The sequence below is a fragment of the Dendrobates tinctorius genome, unplaced genomic scaffold, assembly GCF_039654945.1.
Source record: "Dendrobates tinctorius isolate UK_male_01 unplaced genomic scaffold, ASM3965494v1 ptg000223l, whole genome shotgun sequence".
Taxonomy (NCBI): domain Eukaryota; kingdom Metazoa; phylum Chordata; class Amphibia; order Anura; family Dendrobatidae; genus Dendrobates; species Dendrobates tinctorius.
In genome coordinates this window covers 16780799-16805433 of record NW_027361890.1, presented here as the reverse complement: position 1 = coordinate 16805433, position 24635 = coordinate 16780799, and positions in this window count along the sequence as shown.

Here is a 24635-nt window from a genome sequence, read left to right as displayed (position 1 = left end):
GACGACCAGGCCCACCGAATTGGTGAGACAAGTACATAGGAGGACGATCAGTCTTGCCTGTCGTGATTGATGGTTTTCCGATGAACACTTTAATGGACACCGGTTCCCAGGTGATGATACTATGGCGCCCCTGAGGCTCAGTCGCCACAGAGGTACTGCACCTTCTCCTAAGGTGTAGTTCCCCACCACCTAGGTAAGTTGGGAACTCCTTTCCACACTCCAACACTCGCATCCCACACAACAGGGTAGTTCAGCACAACCACATTGTGGCTCAGGGCTTAGAGAGTAGCAGAGCACCTCTGGTGGTTCCCTGCTTGGAACACTGGATGTTCTGGGAGGTGGGTGGAGTTGAGATCCATACAAAAGGTTGGGAAGGTTTAGAATTACAGATTCAGTCTGGAGGTCAGTCTGACGGGAGGTCAGGCGGGAGGACAGTCAGTCAGGAGAGTCTGAGGACGGGTCCGAGGAGAAGGAGTGCTGCAGCTGCCTCAGTGATCTGGGTCAGCTGGCACGGGAAAGGAACAGAAGAAGGACGTAGAACTGCAACCTAAGCTTCCATAAGAGAGAGAAAGAACAGTGCGGAACGAAGGAGTAGGAGAACAGAGAGGAGACGTGGGTTGGAAGAGGAACCCTGCCTATAGGTTCTCAGCGCAAGGCCGGGGCCCGGTCCCCGAGGTTGTATGAACACTTATGGTTCTGCAGCAGACATCGGTGGAGTAGTTGGCTGTAAATGCACTACTCCCATCTAAGACTTGGGGCACAACAGCAACTGAACAGAGAGCCAGGACTCCGGAGAGGGGAGTCCCCGAGAGAGGCTACAGCTGTCTGCCATACAAGTAGAGTTGTTAGGAACATCTGACAGGAGGAACTTCAGAGTACCACGGTACTCGAGCTCTTCACACCTTAAGGCGCATTAGAGGAGTCGTTCAGGAAAGGTACATGTTGGTGGAGTGTTGGAGAGGAGAATCCTGACTTGCCCGGGAGGTTGATTGAGTCTCTGCCCCGGAGGACACAGCACGGAGGCAGGCACCAGTGTGTACCACGGACTGTGAGTAAAGCTTTGGAACTGCAAGCCCTGGTGTCTTCCATTCATTTGTGCGCTAACGCCGTCAGCACCGCTACATCTGGGTACCAGCATTCCTCACACCGCCTGCGCCTATCCTCATCTATTGCAATTTCACTGCCCTGGGGTTACAGCTTCACCTGTGGGGAGCTACACCATCTATGCTGCAACACACCATCAGCCCCAGAGGATCTGCACGCAGCGTTGGCTTAACATCTTGCTTGCCAAACACCACAGGTGGCGTCACGAACTATCACATAAACTATATCACAAGACCACCATTGATTTGGGCGCCCAGGGCCACCGCTGCTGTGACACATCCCACTGACACCAGCCCGGTACCGAGTACCACACAGCCCTGGGAGGGCGACCCAATTTTTGGCGTCACGAACAGGATGACAAGACCCGATGCCATCGGGTTCTGTGTGCCTGAAATTTGTGAGACTTTGAACTTTTGAAAATGTGCAGAAGACCCAATTTAATAGACTGTAAAATGGACATTAGAAATGGCCGCGGGCGCGGAGAAGAAGGGCGTGAAGAGAGGGGAGGTCCTAGGAAAAGACCGCGAAGAGTATTGGGCCTTCCCTGCCTGAATTACTATGTGACAGCGACATGGCCCACCCCCCGAGGGGTTCGTATACTGGCTTGGTATGGAGGCGCTGGAAGAAGACGCCGCCCCCGGAAGGAGGGGCAGAAGAAGCCAGTGGCGGGAAAGGGGCCGAGGCAGGAAGAACGCCAGAACGCCATGATGAAAGAAGATGAGAAGTCAGAAGAACAGGGGGAGGAGAGGTCACTCACCCCTAGGCCGCCCACGTGGAGGCTGCGACCGCTGATACATCCTCAGCAGCGGCCGCCACCACCGCACACCCGATACTTCCATTGGATGAGTCCCATTCGGAGGAGATACATGAGGTCTCTGGAGCAGAACGGAGGGCCGGGACCGCGCCCCTGCCTGGACCGGGCGCGGCTGTACCGACCTCCATCGACGACCCTGGCTGAGACCGGCTTGGCCCCGGCACGGATCCAACTGCGGCCCATCCCACCAGTCACCCAGGGAGTTGCGGCTGCTTCTATCTACCAATCCGTTACCGGAGCCGGAACCGCGGCTGGAAATGCCAGGTACGAATCCTGCCCCGGGGTTGACCCTAGCTTTGGGAGCGGAACCTATGGATAGGAATGGCCCGATTGACCGCCGGCAACCCCTGACTGCAATGCCGTTAGCTGAGGTCCCGATGGACACTGAAGAATCGGATTCCAAGGAATCAGCGGCAGCAGTGGCTGAGTCCCCCAACAGCCGCAGAAGCGCCATCGGAGGTAGCGGATATGCCGTCCCCGCAGGCAGTAGACATTTCTATGGCCCTTTCAATTACCCTGACCAGTCCCTATCTCTCCCTGTGGGAAGCAGAGTACATGCGGTTAGCGAGCAGCCAGAATCAGGATGAGGACAGTTCCAGTTCGGCTTCCAGAACCCCCCGGAGGGGACCACAATTAGAAAATTTACAGTAAATCTCATTACCCAGGAGGGTTTGTTTGCACCGTTGTGCCTGTTTATATTTTTGTTGTTATCATGTTTTTCTGGTAGCACTTTTGTTGCCTAATTTTTGCAGTGGCAGCGTTCTTCAATTTTGAACTACAGTGATCATGAACTTGGAGTGTATCACAAACTCTCTTGTAAATAGTTTGCACCTCTTTAGGTGCTCTCTCTTGGTTTTACATAAAGACACTTTGCCAAGATGATGTTTTGCATGGACACTTTTCGAAGATGATGTCTACCTCAAAGGACACTGCAAGAAATCCCGGCTGGGAGCGGTGTCCAGCACTTACAAGAATAATTGTTGAATGTTTTACTGTAAAGTATTTGATAATGTGTTTTCTAAGAGTATTAGTAACTGAGAAATGTTTTGATAGAGAATTAAGAATAAAGAATTGAAAGTAGACAGGTGATAGACCAGGTACTTGCGGTCAGCGTCTTGCGTCTAGAAGAGACAGTGAAAGTAGAAAAATGATAAAGAAATGTGTACTAGAGGAAGGAAAGCAGAATAATACTGAAGTGATAGTGAGTCACAGATAATGGCACTTAGAATTAAAAATTGCACTTTTTGACTTGAAATTTAGATAGTTAAGTAAGAATTGTTTGTAACGTTCAAGAACAAGTACCTCCTATACTAGGAAGTTTAGTATAAGAATTGTTTATGCAGCATTATAAAATTTTGTATGTTCCTATACTGTCAACTTTGCTTACCTTGCAGCCCACGGACGTACTGTGTTTAACGGGGGGTTATGTGGCGCCCCTGAGGCTCAGTCGCCACAGAGGTACTGCACTTTCTCCTAAGGTGTAGTGCCCCACGACCTAGGTAAGTTGGGAACTCCTTTCCACACTCCAACACTCGCATCCCACACAACAGGGTAGTTCAGCACAACCACATTGCTTAGAGAGTAGCAGAGCACCTCTGGTGGTTCCCTGCTTGGAACACTGGATGTGCTGGGAGGTGGGTGGAGTTGAGATCCATATAAAAGGTTAGGAAGGTTTAGAATTACAGATTCAGTCTGGAGGCTAGTCTGACAGGAGGTCAGGTGGGAGAAGGACAGTCAGTCAGGAGAGTGTGAGGATGGGTCCGAGGAGAAGGAGTCCTGCAGCTGCCTCAGTGATCTGGGTCAGCTGGCACGGGAAAGGAACAGAAGGAGAACTGCAACCTAAGCTTCCATAAGAGAGAGAAAGAACAGTGCGGAACGAGGTTGTATGGACACTTATGGTTCTGCAGCAGACACCGGTGGAGTAGTTGGCTGTAAATGCACTACTCCCATCTAAGACTTGGGGCACAACAGCAACTGAATAGAGAGCCAGGACTCCGGAGAAGGGAGTCCCCGAGAGAGGCTACAGCTGTCTGCCATACGAGTAGAGTTGTTAGGAACATCTGACAGGAGGAACTTCAGAGTACCACGGTACTCGAGCTCTTCACACCTTAAGGCGCATTAGAGGAGTCGTTCAGGAAAGGTACATGTTGGTGGAGTGTTGGAGAGGAGAATCCTGACTTGCCCAGGAGGTTGATTGAGTCTCTGCCCCGGAGGACACAGCACGGAGGCAGGCACCAGTGTGTACCACGGACTGTGAGTAAAGCTTTGGAACTGCAAGCCCTGGTGTCTTCCATTCATTTGTGCGCTAACGCCGTCAGCACCGCTACATCTGGGTACCAGCATTCCTCACACCGCCTGCGCCTATCCTCATCTATTGCAATTACACTGCCCTGGGGTTGCAGCTTCACCTGTGGGGAGCAACACACCATCAGCCCCAGAGGATCTGCACGCAGCGTCGGCTTAACATCTTGCTTGCCTAACACCACAGGTAGCGTCACGAACTATCACATAAACTATATCACAAAACCACCATTGGTTTGGGTGCCCAGGGTCACGGACCGGGTCACCGCTGCTGTGACACATCCCACTGACACCGGCCCGGTACCGAGTACCCCACAGCCCTGGGAGGGCGACCCAATACCATATGTTCTTTTTAAGCAGTACTGGGCTGATTCAGACATTACTCATAGCCCAGATAAAGACCTTACCATTTTTGCCAGCAATGGTCAGCCCTTGCCTCATATGGGATATAAAGAGGTGACCATCAAGATTGGCCGAGTAGAATTGTAATCGCAAGGTTTGATAATAGTTGATATTGACAAACGAGAATGTGCCATCCTATGATCACTTTAGGCACTAATGTAATTGAAAATTGTCTTGGAGAAATTATTGTTTTGTCACAACAGGTAGCAGAGACCGCCAGCTCCAGTCAGCAACGGGTCCTGCAAAAGGAGATTGGAGCCCTGATGCAGAGACAACAGTTAGAGCTGTCTGGTGGAGAAGTCGGCAGTGTCAGAGTAAGTGATCCTTTCCCCACTGCAGCACCTCCCAGAAGTGAAATGTTAATTTGGTGTCGGGCAGCAATAGGCCTAAGGGGTCAAGATTACCAAGCCCTGGTAGAACCCATGTACTCTGTTAGTAGGCCCACTATCCTGACAGCCAGAGGGGTAGTTGATGTCCGCAAGGGGAGAGTACCAATACGCATCTTAAATTGTGGGTAGAGAGAGGTCCAGTTACCCCAGTATGCCACCCTTGCTAAATTGTTCACCGTCAGTAACAATGCAATAGAGGCACTAGAACCCTTGCTTCCATCTGACAAGGTGGAAGAGAATGGCTCTGAAGGGCAACAGGAGGATTGGTGTCAGCAGCTACACGTAGGCACTGACTCCACCCCTTCACACCAAAAGCATGGAGCTTACCGGGTGGTTCAAGAATTTGAACGGGTCTTCAGCAAGCATCCTCTAGATTTTAGGCAGGCAAAAGGGGTTCAACATCATATCCCCACCAGAGATCATCCACCCATTGAAGAGAGACACCGGCCTGTACCCCCAGCACACTACCAATGTGCCAAGAGTATGTTACAAGAGATGAAGGAGGCTGGGGTAATCAGAGATAGTTGTAGACCCTGGGCAGCTCCATTAGTCCTCGTTAAGAAGAAAGACGGTACTATGAGAATGTTTTTGACCGGTTACAATCTGGCTTCCGACCGCATCACTCAACTGAAACTGCCCTAACTAAAGTCACTAACGACTTACTAACCTCCAAGAGCAAGCGACACTTCTCTGTCCTCCTTCTCCTGGACCTGTCCTCTGCCTTCGACACAGTAGACAATTCCCTCCTGCTACAGGCTCATCTCTTGGCATCACAGACCTGGCCCTATCCTGGATCTCATCATACCTAACAGACCGAACATTTAGTGTCTCCCTCTCACACACCACCTCCTCACCTTGCCCCCTGTCTGTCGGTGTTCCCCAAGGCTCTGTCCTAGGACCCCTACTATTCTCCATCTATACCTTCGGCTTGGGACAGCTCATAGAATCCCACGGTTTGCAGTATCACCTCTATGCCGATGACACGCAGATCTACCTATCTGGACCCGACCTCGCCTCCTTACTGACTGAAATCCCACAATGTCTGTCTGCTATCTCAGCCTTCTTCTCTGCTCGCTTTCTCAAACTGAACTTGGACAAAACAGAATTCATCATCTTTCCCCCATCTCACTCTACACCTCCACCAGACCTATCCATCAATGTCAACGGCTGCTCTCTTTCCCCAGTCCCGTACGCTCGATGCCTTGGGGTGATCCTCGACTCTGCGCTCTCTTTCAAACCACATATCCAAGCCCTCGCCTCCTCCTGCCGCCTCAAACTCAAAAATATTTCCCGGATCTGCTCATTTCTCAACCATCAAATCACAAAAACACTAGTGCATGCTCTTATCATCTCCCGCCTCGACTACTGCAACCTCCTACTCTCTGGCCTCCCCTCTAGCACTCTGGCTCCGCTCCAGTCCATCCTACACTCTGCTGCCCGACTAATCCACCTGTCTCCCCGCTATTCCCCAGCCTCCCCCCTATGCCAGGCCCTTCACTGGCTTCCTATCGCCCAGAGGCTCCAATTCAAAACCCTAACCATGACATACAAAGCCATCCACAACCTGACTCCTCCATACATCTGTGACATGGTCTCTAGATACCTACCCGCACGCAACCTTCGATCATCTCAAGATCTCCTTCTCTACTCCCCCTTATCTCTTCTTCCTGTAACGATCAACGTGTGACTGGACACAGCGCCTCCAGCAGGGCGAATTTATGGCACACGTGACCCTGGATACACTGCCTCCAGCCAGGGGAATTTAAATAATAATGGGACGTGCAGCCGGATACACCGCCTCCAGCTGGCGAATTTAAGAAGTAAACGTAAAACTGGATACCCCGCCTCCAGCTGGCAAATTTAAATAATAAGGGTAAACACCAGGGAACAATTACAGTGGTGGGCCCTGCACTAGGGAATGGGGACGTCGAGTCCTCCTGCACTCCCCTGAGCCAGTGACCCTGCACTCCTCAACAGTCCCTATGCCGGTTCCGCACCGGGCGCCGATCGGGAACCTAGAAACCCTGACTCGCCCTGCACATAGTCCCTCACTAGGGAATTGGTCGGTGCGGAAACTAATCCCACCACTGTACTAGAACACACATAAGGAAAGTCACAAACAGGGATAAAGAAAAACTTAGCTCTCTCTGTGCTAATGCTCCAGCACAGAGTCGTCCAGCAACCGATTGGAGCCTTCCACCTGAATAGCTGCCACCAAGCTCTGACAGAGCAGCAAGGAAATCCCTTCTGTGACTCCTTCCACAATAGTGTAAAGAGCTCTCTCCAGCTCCTTCCTCCACCAAGGTTGGTTGCAAAAGAACAACTATCACCAACACTGATTGCAACACTTGACACTCTTTTATAGCAGAGCCAGAGCAATCACACCTGCTTTATTAATCATGTGCACTTTAACTAAAGTGTAATACCACTAACCACCACCGGGGTAACTTAGACCAAACGTCACCACGTGTAATGACCCTAATGGCCACCGGGGGCAAAAACTCCCTTTGGCACACAGCCAAGGGAAAAAAAGTTCACTATATACATTAACTCTGTCAGATCAAACTCAGATCATGACAGTACCCTCCCCTTAATGAGGGGCCTCTGGACCCTCAAGACCGCTCCTCATTCGGGAACACCCTACAGCGGGGACGCCCAGATCCAGAGTTTAACACCCTCACTACCTGAACCTCAGGTTTATGACAAACGAGTACCGTTGGTATTGGCAATGTATGTTCTGGGGGTACCACACATCTCCGAAGCGCCGACCTGGGGAACGAGTTGTGTATGTGTATGTTTGGTATGAGCTGGTAAGACTCCACAACACACTTCCACTGGATGTTTTTTGGTGGCCACCCATACATGCTCGTTCACACACAGGTCCGGACCTGAACGTTTATTGCCACTCGTTCGTTTGTCACCACTTGGAGAGTTCTTTCTGGAATTGACAAAAGAGGCGTCCTCCTGTGTCACCACACTCACACCCTCGCACTTCACCATGGGGTACACCACCCTCCAACCCTTTCCACCACGAGGTCTGCGCCTCACAGGGTTGGCTAGCGGCGAGGGCTGAGACTTGCCCCTACTCTCCTGCAGCACATCCGCTGCTCTCACTGGAGAGGAAGGGGTCCGTTGAAGAGAGACGGCAGAGACAGTAGTCCCTAGGCAGCAGCCCTCACACGACTGCCGCCAGCTAACTACTTCCCTCGCTCGCCAATCTATCACCGGGTTGTGTTTTTTCAGCCAAGGGAAGCCTAAAACGATAGGTACTGACATTCCCTCCAAGGAGTAGCATGACAAGGACTCCTCATGATGTCCTATACGCAGATGGACGTTTTCTACGACTTGGGTAAGGCTCCCCTGGCTCAGTGGAACAGAGTTAATGGCCTGGACGCTTATAGGTTGGGCCAGCGTCCTACACTTCAGGCCATGAGTCTGGACAAAGCCAGCATCCACCAGACTGACTCCTGCTCCGCTGTCCACAAGCAACGGTACCACCTCCGGTACCCCGCCAGCCAACACTTCTGCTGACATGATACCTTGGGAGGGCAAAATGGAGGAAATATACACTCCCTGGTCATCTCCCTCCAAACGACCAGGAGTATGCGGCTTCTGAGATGACACAGATAATTTGGCACGCAATGGGCAAGCCTTAAGGACATGACCAGTCTGCCCACAGAAAAAACATGCCGACACAACTCCCTGAACCGTAGGCAGGCCTGAACACAACCCAACACCTCCTACTTGCATAGGTTCATCCGGAGACTTGGCATGCACTGGGCAGGCTCCCATGAAATGGCCCAGCTTCCCACAGGAAAAGCATACCCCCCCACCACGGCGAACCACAGGCAACCCCATTTTTGTACCAACAACACCGGGCTGCTTGGGTTCCACCAACCGCACTGGTGGGTCCTCCCCCCTGGAGAGGACTACAGGGGGCACTGTTATGAACTCATTTTCGGCTCCACCAGTTGAGAGTTCCCCTTCCGTTCTCCCTCTGGTGGTGACAGGAGGTAGAGAGGTTGGTTTAAGTGGTAGTGATCTGCCACCTGATGAGGAAGATAACGATTGGATCTCTGGAGTATCAGACTGGATATAAGACAGCCGACGCCCTATCCTGGTGCTGGTGATTCAGTTTGCTTCTCAGGTCCTGGACTTCAGCTCTCTTCCAGTCTTCTCAACTTAAGTTTGCTTTTTGCTAATGTTCACACTTGCGCTTTTTGGTCAATTCAGTTTCTTGTGTAATCAGCCTTCCCCTGCTGGGGCTATGCTGAATTTCCACTCCTATTTATCAGTATTTGCCAATCTGCTTTTTGTCCCGTATTAGATTGGCCTCTTTTTGCTCTGTCTCAGAATATTTCAGAGTGCTGATATAGGTGTTGAAGTCTAGTGACTTCAGGGTTAATTTTGCTATCAGAAGTGTTGGACAATATTTTTGTAGGGTTTTTTTGGCAGATTGCAGACAGTGTCTTTCCTTTCCTGTCCTTTTTAGTTAGCCGGGCCCCATCGTTTGCTCAGCCTATTTTCCTGCCGTTGTTTGTATTTTCATCTTGCTTCACCGTCAATACATGTGGGGGGCTGTCTTTCCTTTGGGATCTGCTCTGGGGCAGTTAGTTTTCCTCTTTTCCTGCTTTAGGCTTATGTAGCTCTCCGGTTGTGACGAGGCGTCTAGGACCATCGTGGGAACGCTCCACGACTGCTGCTAGTTGTGCGGTTAAGATCAGGGATCTGCAATCTGCATAGTTACCAACTTCTCTGGTTTCTGAGACTTAGCTTGTTGTCTTTTTTTCCCTCCTCGGTGACCCATTCATAACAGGGCACATTTTGTGTATGTCTTTCCCTAAGGCGTCTATCCACCTGGATGGCAAGGGACATGGCAGCCTCCAGCAACCTGGGGGCGGCGTACTGCACCAGAGTGTCCTGCAACTTTGGAGACAGACACTGCACAAATTGACTCCTAAGCGCAGGGTCATTCCACTGAGTGTCAGTGGCCCGCCTCCTAAACTCTGAGCAGTACTCCTCAGCAACCCGGGCTCCCTGTTTACACCTACGGAGTCAGGATTTCGCCAGAGAGACGCCATCAGGATCCCCATACTTTAGAGTCCGTGGACGAGTTTTTTGCGGCTTTGGCGCTTGTGCCAAAGCCGCAAAAAACTCGTCCACGGACTCTAAAGATGGTGAATTGTTCGGCAGGGAGAAGGCCCAGGATTGGGGATCCCCCTACAGAAGGGACATAATGATTCCCACCCGTTGCTCTTCACTCCCTGATGAATGAGGGCGCAGCCTGAAATATAATTTGCAGGCTTGCTGAAATACCAATAATTGATCTCTCCCTCCAGAAAACCGTTCCGGGAGAGATATCTTGGGTTCTGGCTGAGTCTGTGCCTGAATCAAACCTCCAAAGCCCACCAACAGCTGCAGTTGCTGCACCATCTCACTGTGCAGCCCCCTAATCTCTTCAGTAAAGGTCTGCAGTACCTGGGTAAAGGTTTGCATTAGGTCCATGGCTCAGCAGAAAAAATAGTTTTATGGTTGGTGATAATGTAACGATCGACGTGTGACTGGACACAGCGCCTCCAGCAGGGCGAATTTATGGCACACGTGACCCTGGATACACCGCCTCCAGCCAGGCAAATTTAAATAATAATGGGACGTGCAGCCGGATACACCGCCTCCAGCTGGCGAATTTAAGAAGTACACGTAAAACTCGATACCCCGCCTCCAGCTGGCGAATTTAAATAATAAGGGTAAACACCAGGGAACAATTACAGTGGTGGGCCCTGCACTAGGGAATGGGGACGTGGAGACCTCCTGCACTCCCCTGAGCCAGTGACCCTGCACTCCTCAACAGTCCCTATGCCGGTTCCGCACCGGGCGCCGATCGGGAACCTAGAAACCCTGACTCGCCCTGCACCTAGTCCCTCACTAGGGAATTGGTCGGTGCGGAAACTAATCCCACCACTGTACTAGAACACACATAAGGAAAGTCACAAACAGGGATAAAGAAACACTTAGCTCTCTCTGTGCTAATGCTCCAGCACAGAGTCCAGCAACTGAATGAAGCCTTCCACCTGAATAGCTGCCACCAAGCTCTGACAGAGCAGCAAGGAAATCCCTTCTGTGACTCCTTCCACAACAGTGTAAAGAACTCTCTCCAGCTCCTTCCTCCACCAAGGTTGGTTGCAAAAGAACAACTATCACCAACACTGATTGCAACACCTGACACTCTTTTATAGCAGAGCCAGACAGTGGCATAGCGTGGTTGGGGCGGGGGGGCGGTCCGCCCCAGGCGGCACATGTGTGGGGGCGGCGCGGCAGCAGCAGCAATTCCACCCTGTGGGAGAAGCGCGGAGGCACAGTGCAGTGCAGCGGCGGGCAGGGAGCGATTACAGCAGCTCCGCTGCCTGCAAGAGGGAATAGCCGGAGCGGAGCTGCAAGGACCCGTCCTGCTTCCTGCCCGAAGGCCGCGCTTCCTGTTTGACACAGAGGAGCGCCGCTGAATGACGTCATCATTCAGCGGCCGCTGCTGTGTGAGCGAGGAAGCGCGGGCAATGCTGCGGACAGGTGAGAGGAGAGAGGTGGTGTCTGTGTGAATGTATGTCTGTGTGTGTATGTATGTGTGTATGTATGTCTGTGTGTGTGTGTATGTCTGTGTGTGTATGTGTGTGTGTGTATGTCTGTGTGTGTATGTAGTATGTCTGTCTGTGTGTGTGTATGTCTGTGTGTGTGTATGTCTGTCTGTGTGTGTATGTATGTGTGTGTGTGTGTATGTCTGTGTGTCTGTAGGTTAGCCTGGCTTTGGAGGACATGGGCACATGAGAAGATCATGATGGGGAGAGAAGGCCATGATGCCTGGGGTGACGGGAGAAGGCCATGAGGGGGTAATGGGAGAAGGCCATGATGGGGGTAATGGGAGAAGGCCATGATGGGGGTAATGGGAGAAGGCCATGATGGGGGTAATGGGAGAAGGCCATGATGGGGGTAATGGGAGAAGGCCTTGAGGGAGTAATGGGAGATGGCCTTGAGGGAGTAATGGGAGAAGGCCTTGAGGGAGTAATGGGAGAAGGCCTTGAGGGGGTAATGGGAGAAGGCCATGTGAGGGTAATGGGAGAAGGCCATGTGGGGGTAATGGGAGAAGGCCACGATGGGGGTGATGCAGAGAAGGCAATGATGGGAGTGATGGGGTGATGGAGCAGGCAATGATGGGGGTGATGGAGCAGACAATGATGGGAGTGATGGGGTGATGGAGCAGGCAATGATGGGAGTGATGGGGAGAAGGCAATGATGGGGTGATGGAGAAGGCAATGATGGGAGTGATGGGGAGAAGACAATGATGGGGTGATGGAGCAGGCAATGATGGGAGTGATGGTCTAGAAGGCAGTGATGGGGTGAAGGAGAAGGCAATGATGGGGGTGATGGAGAGGGCAATGATGGGGTGGTGGGGGTGAATGCAATGATGGTGGTGGTGGAAAGGGCAATAAATGGTGGAGGAGGAGGAAATGATGGAGGTGGTGGAATGGGCAATGATGGGGTGGGGGAGAGGACAATAATGGGATGCGAGGGAAGGAGAACAATGAGGGGTGTGGGGGATTGGGATGGGGGACTTATAATGGCCTTAGGAACAGAGGGAGGTGGAGGAAGACATTATTGCTTATTATGTCTAACACAGTCCCTTAGTATATAGTATACTCACTATGTCTAACACAGTCCCTTAGTATATAGTGTACTCAATAATTCTGTATAACACCATCCTTAGTTACATAGTTTCCTCTTTTATTATGTATAACACCATCCCTTATTACGTATCATCCTCTCTAGTTATATATGATGCCGTCCCTTAATATATAGCTTCCTCTGCTGTTATGTATAGTGCTGTCTCTTACATAGCGTATTCTTGTTAATTTTGTTATTTACAGTGCCCTCTTTTATTACATAGTCCCTTCTCTTTTTAGATATAAAATGACTGCTGATTGAGGAGCCGGTGACCAAACTACCAGTCCATCGGCTCCTCCATTAGAAAGGAAGCTTTCCCATGCTCCATCAGCCATCATTGCATTATACAGCCAACAAGACAGGACGGTATGTAATAAATAACAGGGCTCTAGATAATCCAATATGTAAGGGACGGTACTGTACATAACAAGAGAGGGAACTGTGTAAGGGACAGCAATATACATAATAAAGGAGACTATGTAATATATATACCTGTATGTGTGTGTGTGTGGCTATATAATATCAATATCTATCTATCTATCTATATATATATGTATATATATACACACACACACGTAGTTTTGACGCCATAAAAGGAGGGGGGCCCGGACACATTTCTTGCACAGGGGCCCCAAACTGTCAGTGTCCGCCCCCTGTCCGCCAAAATAATTTGTACTTTCTGTTTTTCTTTCTGTCACATTATTAAAAATTATTATTAAAAAAGCCATTAGGTCTTCATTCAGCATCATCAAGCTAATACATACATACATATAGAGAACTGCAAGAAGATGAAAGTCTAGAAATTTAGAAATAATAGCGGAGTTAGTAGCAGACTAAAAATTAGATCTTTGAGTGTAGTGTGGGCTCTTCGGATGCTTCCGAATTATCAACGACCAAAGGGGCGGCAAATTTTTCGACCGCCCCGGGCACCACAAACAGTTGCTACGCCACTGGAGCCAGAGCAATCACACCTGCTTTATTAATCATGTGCACTTTAACTAAAGTGTAATACCACTAACCACCACCGGGGTAACTTAGACCAAACGACACCACGTGTAATGACCCTAATGGCCACCGGGGGCAAAAACTCCCTTTGGCACACAGCCAAGGAAAAAAAAGTTCACTATATACATTAACTCTGTCAGATCAAAGTCAGATCATGACACTTCCCACAACCGCATACAAGACTTCTCCCGTGCTTCCCCCATACTCTGGAACTCCCTGCCGCAACACATCAGACTCTCACCATCAACGGAAACCTTCAAGAAGAACCTGAAGACCCACCTGTTCCGACAAGCCTACAGCCTGCAATGATCCTCGGTCTACTGAACCACAGCAAGACCTGCTCTACCCTCTCCTACTGTATCCTCACCCACCCCTGTAGACTGTGAGCCCTCACGGGCAGGGTCCCCTCTCCTTATGTACTTGTGTGTCCCTTGTCTTAAACATGTTTACTATACTTGTCTATATTTCCCCTTTTCACATGTAAAGCGCCATGGAATAAATGGCGCTATATAAATGCATAATAATAATAATAAGTGTAGACTACAGGCGGATTAACAGCATTACACATAAAGACGCGTACCCATTGCCTAGAATTGAGGAATCACTAGCTGCACTGAGAACTGCTAACTATTTCTCTACCTTAGATCTCACCAGTGGGTATTGGCAGGTTCCTGTGGCAGAGGCAGACAAAGAGAAGACAGCGTTTACAACACCAATGGGCCTCTGTGAGTTTAACTACATGCTGTTCGGGCTCAGCAATGCACCAGGAACATTTCAGCGGTTAATGGAATGCTGCCTTGGACATAAAAACTTTGAAACCGTTCTGCTGTACCTGGATGACATCATCGTCTTCTCGAAAACCTACGAAGACCATTTGAAGCACCTAGCTGAGGTATTTGAAGCCCTGTCAAACTTTGGCCTGAAAATAAAACCGTCCAAATGTCACCTGTTGAAACCCAAGGTGCAGTACCTAGGCCATGTGGTGAGCGCGGGAGGTGTGGCACCCGATCCTGACAAAGTCACCGTAATCCGGGACTGGAAGCACTATTCATGAAGTGAGGAAATTTCTTGGGTTAGTAGGCTACTACCGAAGATTTATCAAGGACTTCACCAAGATAGCAGCACCGCTGCAAGATCTTGTAGTGGGCCAATCCAAGAAGGCCAAGAACAAGAGTCTTCCGTTCGAGTGGAACAAAAGGATAGAAGAGTCCTTCACCAAGTTGAAATTGGCCCTCACGGCAGATGAGGTCCTGGCCTACCCTGACTATGACCAACCATTTGTACTTTACTCTGACGCCAGCAACGTGGGATTGGGAGCAGTGCTGTCACAAGTGCAGAAAGGCAGAGAAAGAGTGATTGCCTATGCCAGCAGGAAGCTTCGTCCCACTAAGAGGAACCCTGACAACTACAGTTCTTTTAAACTGGAGTTCCTCGCCATAGTCTGGGCAGTAACAGAGTGCTTCAAGAACTACTTGGCTTCGGCAAAGTTCAACATCTACACGGACAATAATCTGCTAACTCACCTTGAAACAGCAAAGCTCGGGGCACTTGAGCAGCGATGGATGGCCCGACTGTCCAACTACAAGTTCACCATCAAGTACCAAGCAGGACATAAGAACGCTAATGCGGATGCGTTGTCCAGAATGCCTAATTCACCAGACGGGGGAGAAGATCCAAAAGAACTGAAAGAAATCGAGTTGCCAGCCTTCCACCGTCCAACTGCAGCCCAGCGCTCTCAAGGAGTGACCAATAAGCGCTTTGTCATACGAGAGGTAATGCTGAATCCATTACCCCATCATGAGTGGGCAGAGACACGACAGTGACCCAGCTGTTCGCCTCGTAAAGGAGTGGCTGGCAGAAGCTGATGCATACCCTGGTCCAGATGACCCACAGGAAGCACAGCAGCTATGGAAGGAGAGAGGCAAGCTGTTCATCTACGAGGGTAAACTGTGTCGGAGGGACATGAACTCGCGCACACACGAACTGGTCTGGCAGGTGGTAGTCCCGAAGAGGGATGCGCCGATGGTCTTAGAGGCGTTCCACAATGGAGCAGGACACTTCGGTTGGAAGAAGTTGGAGATCCTACTTCGTGAAAGATTCTACTGGGTTGGCATGAGGAGTTCCATTGAGAAGTGGTGCCGAGAATGTGGCCCATGCAACCTGCGCAGGAAAGACGGAAACAGCCAGCGAGCCCCATTACAGCCGATCATCACAAAACAGCCGCTTGAACTGGTAGCCTTGGATTACGTGAAGTTAACTCCGAGTAGAAATGGCTAGACTTATGCTTTGACCATCGTGGACCATTACTCAAGGTTCTTGGTAGTCGTACCTGTTAAAGACCAAACAGCGAAGACAGCAGCCAAGGCGTTTCAGCAAACTTTTGTCGACCACATGGATACCCTGAACAAGTGCTCACCGATCAAGGTCCAGCCTTTGAGGCAGAAGTGTTTCAGGAGTTCTGTAACATGTACGGTTGCAAGAAAATCAGAACGACGCCGTACCATCCACAGACAAATGGCATGTGTGAGAAGATGAACCAGGTGGTCATTGACTTATTGAAGACCTTACCTCTGGAAGAACGAAACCAGTGGCCAGAGAAGTTGCCAGATCTGATAGATCTATATAATCATATACCGGTAAACTCCACAAATTGCACTCCGGCCTACTTGATGAGAGCGAGACCTGACAAGTTATCCATTGATTTGGACATGGGAGCCTTAACACCAGAGACAACATCACCAGATGCAGACTGGAATACAGAGCGGCAACAACAATACCGCAAAGTACAAGAATGTGTGGAGAGAAGTTTGTCCCAAGCAAGACAGAGACAGGAAAGGAATTACAACCAACACACCCCTGCAGTTCCCTTGACACCAGGAGAACCAGTACTTAAAAGAAAGAGACACAAACTAGATGACCAGTGGTCAGAACTGTATTTGTAAATAGTTACTCCAAAAAGCCCTTAAAAATAAGCCGCCGGCGTGGTCGAAAAACAGGCCCATCTACAGAGCGCCCTGTAGCCACACCCAGGGACGACACACAAAGTGGGTTAAGGCGGTTACCACCAACTAAACTCCAGGAACAAGCACAAAGACAATTCCTGGACAGCAGCATAAGGACTGGTCGCTGCAGTAACTGTGCTATTGCTTTCTTTTTCTTGTCTGGTTTTTGATAATTTTTACATTTTTAAGACTTTGCAGATTTACATTAATTGTTGTTGTTACCAATTCTTGTTATGTTTCCTCAGTCCTGGAGTACTGAACTTAACTGGGGGGAATGTGACACCCCAGAGTCCTGTTGTCACAGTGACATTACCTCCCTCTAATGGGGGGTAAAGTCATGCTTGGAGGCAGAAAGGGACCCCATGCCAGGCAGAATAGATTTAATCACAATTTCCTGCTGCAGGTAAGAAAAGGGAGATGCCTTATAAATTCTGGCCAGAAGAGGAGGTTGGTGAGTCAGCTAGAAGTCAGCTGAGGGGGTTGTCTTGGAAACGAAACAGCTGTGAGCTGTGAAGAGAAATGATGACAGTTAAACGTGAGGTAAAGAGATCTTTCTGGAAGATCCTATCAGATGAAGACAGGGAGCTGATCTGTGAAGAGGGAAAGGATAAGAGCAGAGACTGAGAGACTCTAGGGAAGCTAAAATACTGCATATAGCAGACCCCTGAGTGAAGCGCTAATAAAGAGAAAAGGGACATCAGAGTCCTAGGCTGACAGGAGCTGTACACCCTGATAGACGAATCTGAAAGTACAGGGGATTGTAAATTCCTGTGCACATTGAACACCTGAGGGCACGTCAGCGGATAAGGAGCCCGGGGCTGACGGTGAAGAGAACGGTACCCGTAGAATAGGCTCACGCTGACAGCTGTACAGGCTAGTGAAACCATCACGAATAGAGGGTCGCAGCATAGTTATATACAGCGGAGACCCACACACATAGCGCAGAAAGGAAGGTCCTAAATCCCCACCTGGCAAGGTGGATCCCCTGAATGCCTCCAGGCGAGCGGGACTCATTCCATCACCTGTCTGTGGTACTCCGGACTACAACCAATTACCAGTAAAAGGTAAAGAAACTGCACCTCTCTGTGTCTTTCTCTCATTTATCTGCACCCCAACGTTCACAGCCATTTTTACTATTTATTTAACATCTTTACCCTGGGACTACAGCCCTACCTGTGGAGGGCTACAACATCATAGCTGCGCCCAACATCCATCCCAGAGAAGAAACACCGCAGCGCTGGTCACCTCTGAATAGAATACCACAAGTGGCGTCACGTATTTCACCATTTAATAACTTTATTTTCATTTTTTGCCACATAAATACCACACATCTTTCCCCTATTTTATTACTGGACAACTCTGGGCCACGGACCGGGTCGCCGCCGCCGTGACACCGTCCCCCATGGAAGTCGACAGGCCCGGTACCGAGTACCCCCAGGCCCCGCGGGGCGCTCCATATGTATGGTATATGTGTATGTATATGTAGATACTATATGCTTATATAAATGTGTGTGTATGTACGGTATATGTGTATGTATGTGTATACTATGTGTATATAAGTGTGTGTGTATGTATGGTATAGTTATGTACAGTGTATGTATCTATGGTATGTATATGTGTGTGTATGTACGATATATCTGTGTATATGTATGTATGGTATATGTATGTGTATGTATGTACTGTATATATGTGTTTGTGTGTATGTATGTTATATGTATGTGTGTGTATGCATATACAGTATATGTATGTGTATCTGTGTGTATGTATCTATGGTATGTGTGTATGTACGATATCTGTGTATGCATGTATGGTGTATGTATGTACTGTATATAACTGTTTATCTGTATGTATGTATGGTGTATGTATGTACAGTATGTTATGTGTATGTGTATGCATGTACAGTATGTGTGTGTATATATGGTGTGTGTATGTGTATGCATGTACGGTATGTGTATCTGTGTGTATGTACGATATATGTATGTACGATGTATGTGTGATCCAGCAGATCATGGATAACTTGCTGATTACTGGGGATTCAACTACTGGGCCCCCAGCTCTATTCATTCTCTGTAGAGCTGCTGAGCACTGTGCTCGGCTATTTCCATTAGTTCCATAGACAATGAATAGAGCAGAAACCAGATGATACAGGCACCAGACATAAAATGTAATATATACATTGGTGGGCTCTGCCACGAGGAGTCGCTCTGCATGCTTTCTGTCATGTGCCAATTAAAGTGTCAGCCATGTCTGCAGTGTTCTAGTCACTGACATAGCGGACACTAGTTGTCACCTGACTGCAAGACTGACTGCCCTGGAGCCAGCAGAACTGCATGATAACGGATATATATGTATTTATGTATTACACACAGTATATATATCCAGTGAAAAAATATAAATAAATATATTTTTTAGATGTGTGGGGGCCCAAATATAACTTTTGTTATTGGGCCTTGTGATTGCTACGTGCGCCCCTGCTTGCAGGGCAGTAATAATGAGGGCAATCTGCCTTGTTTCTCGGAGCCCGAGGCTCCAGGGGTCTCATTGCCAGATTGCTCTCATCTTAAGAAACGTAGCAGGCAGGGAGGGGGGGGCCTGACACATTTCTTGCACAGGGGCCCCAAGCTGTCAGTGTCCGCCCCTGCCCCACCACTATAAGGCTGTGTGCACACGCTGCGGAATCTGCTGTGGATTGATCCGCGCGGATTTTCAAAATCCGCAGATAAATCTGCGGATTATCCTGCGGTTTTGCCCTGTGGTTTTACCATGTCCACAATGGAGGAGATGGTACCGAAAACCGCTGCGGAATCCGCAGAAAGAATTGACATGTCAATTCTTTCTGCGGTTTAGAAACCGCAGAAAATCCGTGCGGAAAATTCCACAGCATCTGCACTGCGGTTTCCATTTCCCATAGGGAATAATGGTACTGTAATCCCTGTGGTAATGGATCTGCAGGGCCAAATCCGCTGTGGAACCGCAGCAGAATCTGCAGCGTGTGCACACACCCTAAGAGGTGACATTCACAATGTATTTGCTGCATAACTCACACAGCAAATTAACAGCGGAAATATCCACACAGATATTGTGCAGGTATTGCTGCATTTACTATTATGAATGTCGCTCCTTTACCACTGACCTGATTCTTTGTATTGCAAAGGATGAAATCGGTGGTGAATATCCGCAGCATAAATTGACACATTGTTCATGTTAAATCTGCATCCATGCTGCGGATTTACTCAGAGGATAGATGAGATGTCATGAAATTCGCTCTATTACACTGGTGCTATAACACATTGGCTTAATGGTTAATAAACACCAGGGGACATTTATCAATGAGTTTGAACCAGAATGTGGGCGCCAACCCCTGCTATATCATTAAGACGTGTACTACCTGTGAGAATCATGTGGGAATAGTGGATGAGGGCAGGTATATCTCGCCCAGATTCCTTTCCTATGTGGCCTAGTCTGGTCAGTATCGCACCTGCTTGCTAATGAATAATGGGAGGTGGATATAAAAGGATGCCAGTTGAGTGTCTGAGTGTCTCAGCCTGGGAACACAGAGAGCCTGTCTGTGTGAGAGACACACGTGAGTGGAAGCAGTGCCCACTGCAACTGTGGTTTGGCTGGACGGGAGAAGCCTGCCAGTTGGTAGTTAGGTTGTACTTTGTTTAGTTAGTGCTGGACAGGCAAGGATTTGTTTTATGTTTTATTTCTTTTTTGCATTGCTTTCACCGTTAATAAACCTGACCCAGGGTCAGTTATACCCGAATCCCAGCTCTGCGCCTGAGTTGCATGCTGAACGCACGTGACCTTTGACCCCAGCAAAGGCGATCCCGGAGTGTTTTATCACATTGTGGTGGAGAACGCGGGCATCACGTTGCAAGCATGAGCATGGAGGACGTGGTGAAAGCGCTGGTACAGTCCACCGCCGTCCAGCAAGAAGCTAATCGGGTGATGATGGCCCAGCTGAATGAGTTGGTGGACATGACAGTTACCGATCGTTCGCTTCTCCAGCAGGTGGCGCAGCACTTGGCAAGCTTACCTGAGCTTAACCTGGAAGCCGAGTCGAGAGTGATTCACGTGAGTCGGTACTGGCAGAAAATGACGACCGAAGATGACGTCGAGGCATACCTGACCACGTTTGAACGGACGGCGGTGCGAGAAAAATGGCCGAAGGCACGATGGGCCGGCCTGATTGCCCCGTTTCTTTCCGGTAAGGCTTATTATGACTTAGAGCCTGAAGCCGCGCAGGACTTTGACAAATTGAAAGCCGAGATCTTGGCCCGGCTGGGAGTGACGACCGCTGTCCGTGCACAGAGAGTGCATCAATGGACTTACCAGCCGGATAAACCACCGCGGTCACAGATGTTCGACCTGATCCACGTGACGAAGAAGTGGCTACAACCCGAGGTGTTGACAGCGCCAGAGATAATCCAGAGAGTCGTCATGGACAAGTACCTGAGAGCTCTACCGCCAGCCCTGAGGAAGTGGGTAAGCCATGGAAATCCTACGACGGCAGATCAACTGGTGGATCTGGTTGAACGTTACTCCGTGGCAGAAGGACTCCGAGACGACACTACCCCACCTCGTTCTTCATCGTCTCCACGTGGAACCGGTAAGACTGTTCCAGGGAGTAGGGGAGATGGAAAAATCCCTAAGACAGTGGGGGAGGAAAACGGGACTGCCCGCACTGCAAGGCCGAGAGTAACGAACTATGGTCTAAGCAAGGGGCCCGTTAGGTGTTTCCGCTGCCAAGAGATGGGACATATTGCTGCGAACTGTCCGGTCACTACTGAACCCATGCAGTGCGACGTCACAGACTCTAAAAACCGCATGTCTATGGTTGCACGGGTGGTGAGTGTGAATGCCGGTCAAAAGGATGTGGAAAAACACTTGTGTGATTTAACTGTTGATGGCAAAAATGTGGTGGCATTGTTAGACTCGGGAAGTGTGGTGACTCTGGTGAAGGCCAGTCTGGTGTCAGCCCCGACTGGACCATCAGACAAATTTTCTGTAACGTGTGTGCATGGAGACACCTGTTCGCACCTCACCACGGTCATATGCATTACTACTTCCTATGGGTCTGTGCAACATAAAGTGGGACTCGTCCCGGCGTTATTGCATGATGTTATCCTGGGCCGGGATTTTCCCCACTTCTGGCAATTGTGGGAGAATCAGTTGATGCCCTCGGGTAATAGTGTACACGATTCTTCTCCCAGGGCGCGTGTGGGTCGCGAACCCCTGGAAGAGGTCTCCCCGGAAGACTCTGGGGAAGAGTCTGCGGGAAATGACCTGCAGTTCCCGTTTTCAGTCATGGCGGGTGATACGGAGGAGACCGGGGAAGAGGAGGAGGCCGACAGCCGTCCACCTCCCCGTTTGCCGGATTTAGAAGTTCAGAAAGATGACTACCAAAGCGAGCAAATAAAGGATCCTACCCTTTCTCAGGCTAGGACAAATGTAAAAGTGATAAATGGGGTACCCGTAGAACCTGGCTCTAGGCTGGCATATCCTTACATGGTTCTGGAGAATGATTTACTCTATCAGATAGAGAAAAAGGGGGAAGATACGGTGCAACTATTAGTCGTGCCAAAACCCTACCGGCGGCAGGTGCTGGACCTGGCCCACGGACATGTGATGGGAGGTCACCTGGGAGTCCAGAAAACCACCGAAAGGATATTACACTGTTTTGTTTGGCTAGGCATGCATCACTATATTCGAGTATATTGTGAGTCTTGTCCTGACTGCCAAGCCTCTGCACCTAAGCCCAGGTTCTGTAGCCCTTTTGGTACCCCTACCTATTATTGAAGTCCCGTTTGAGAGGATTGGGATGGATTTAGTTGGGCCCCTTCCACGGTCTGCACGTGGACACCAACATATCCTGGTCATCTTGGATTATGCCACTCGTTACCCGGAGGCCATCCCTTTGCGTAACATGGCCACCAAGACGATTGCCAAGGAACTGGTGCATGTGTTTAGTCGGGTCGGTATACCAAAACAGATACTCACCGACCAGGGGACCCCCTTTATGTCCAGGATAATGAAGGAGCTCTGCCGATTGTTACAAATCGAACCGTTACGCACATCCGTGTATCACCCTCAAACAGACGGGTTGGTTGAACGGTTCAATAAAACTCTGAAGCAGATGCTGAGAAAGGTGATAGACAAGGATGGGAAGAACTGGGACTATTTACTTCCGTATTTGCTTTTTGCCATCAGGGAAGTACCCCAGTCTTCCACGGGATTCTCGCCTTTCGAGTTATTGTACGCCCGACGTCCTCGCGGACTGTTAGACGTTGCAAAAGAAACCTGGGAGGGTCAGGTCACTCCATTTAAAACAGTGATAGATCACGTCACACAAATGCAGGACCGTATTGCGGCTGTTATGCTTATCGTCAAAAAACACATGATGCAGGCTCAAGGAGCCCAAAAAAGAATCTATGATAGGGGCGCCAAGATCCGTACGTTTGCACCCGGAGATAGGGTGTTGATCCTGGTCCCCACGGTGGACAGTAAGTTCCTGGCAAAGTGGCAGGGCCCCTTTGAGATCAAGGAAAGAGTTGGTGAAGTAAACTACAAAGTATACCAGGCAGGTAAACGGAAACCTGAACAGATTTATCATGTAAATCTGATAAAGTCCTGGAAGGATCGGTCTGCCTTGTCAGCGGAGCTGGCCCGTCCTGTCTGCTCGCATACCGTACCGGAGGTACGGGTTGCAGAGACTCTCTCGGAGCGGCAAAAGACTGAGGTCAGGCAGTTTCTACTTCACAACCAAAAGTTTTTCTCAGAAAAACCCGGGCAGACTACGCTAATAAAACATGACATCGTAACGGAACCTGGTGTCACAGTTCACGTAAAGCCCTACCGAATCCCGGAAGCGCACCGTGAAGCCGTTTCCCGAGAAGTGAAGGCAATGTTAGAGTTAGGTGTCATTGAGGAATCGCACAGTGCTTGGTCCAGCCTGATTGTGCTAATTCCTAAACCGGACGGCACCATCCGGTTCTGCAATGACTTCAGGAAACTGAATGCGGTCTCAAAATTTGATGCCTACCCCATGCCCCGGGTCGACGAGTTAATAGATCGGTTAGGAAAAGCCCGGTATATTACGACCCTAGACCTAACAAAGGGGTATTGGCAGATCCCTCTGATGGAGGCTGCCAGAGAAAAGACAGCATTTGCTACCCCAGAAGGTCTATTTCAGTATGTGTATATGCCGTTTGGACTGCACGGAGCACCGGCGACCTTCCAGAGACTGATGGATCGAGTCCTGAGGCCACATAGGCAGTACGCTTCGGCCTATTTGGACGACATTGTCATTTACAGCTTGGACTGGGAGACTCATCTCCAGAAAGTACAAGCTGTGATTGACGACCTGTGGGAGGCAGGTCTAACCGCGAACCCCAAGAAATGTCACATCGGGCTAGAAGAAGCCCGGTATTTGGGGTATGTAATTGGGAGGGGTGTTGTTAAACCCCAGGTTGATAAGATTCAGGCGGCTCAGGACTGGCCACAACCTGTCAACAAGAAGCAGGTGCAAGCCTTCCTGGGGATCGCCGGTTATTATCGCCGGTTCATACCTAATTTTGCAGCCATCGCTACCCCCCTGACGGATCTTACAAAAGGGAAAGACTCCGTCATGATTAAATGGAGTTTAGCGGCTGAAGAAGCCTTCAATAGCCTAAAACGGGCACTTTGCTCTCAGCCCGTACTGGTGACTCCGGACTTCCGCAGTGAGTTTGTGGTACAAACGGATGCCTCTGATACCGGTATCGGGGCCGTACTCTCACAAGTGAGGGACGGAGTGGAACACCCAGTCCTCTATCTCAGCAGGAAGCTGAATAAACACGAGCAAAGGTATGCAGTCGTAGAAAAAGAGTGCCTCGCCATTAAGTGGGCTCTAGAGGCCCTCAA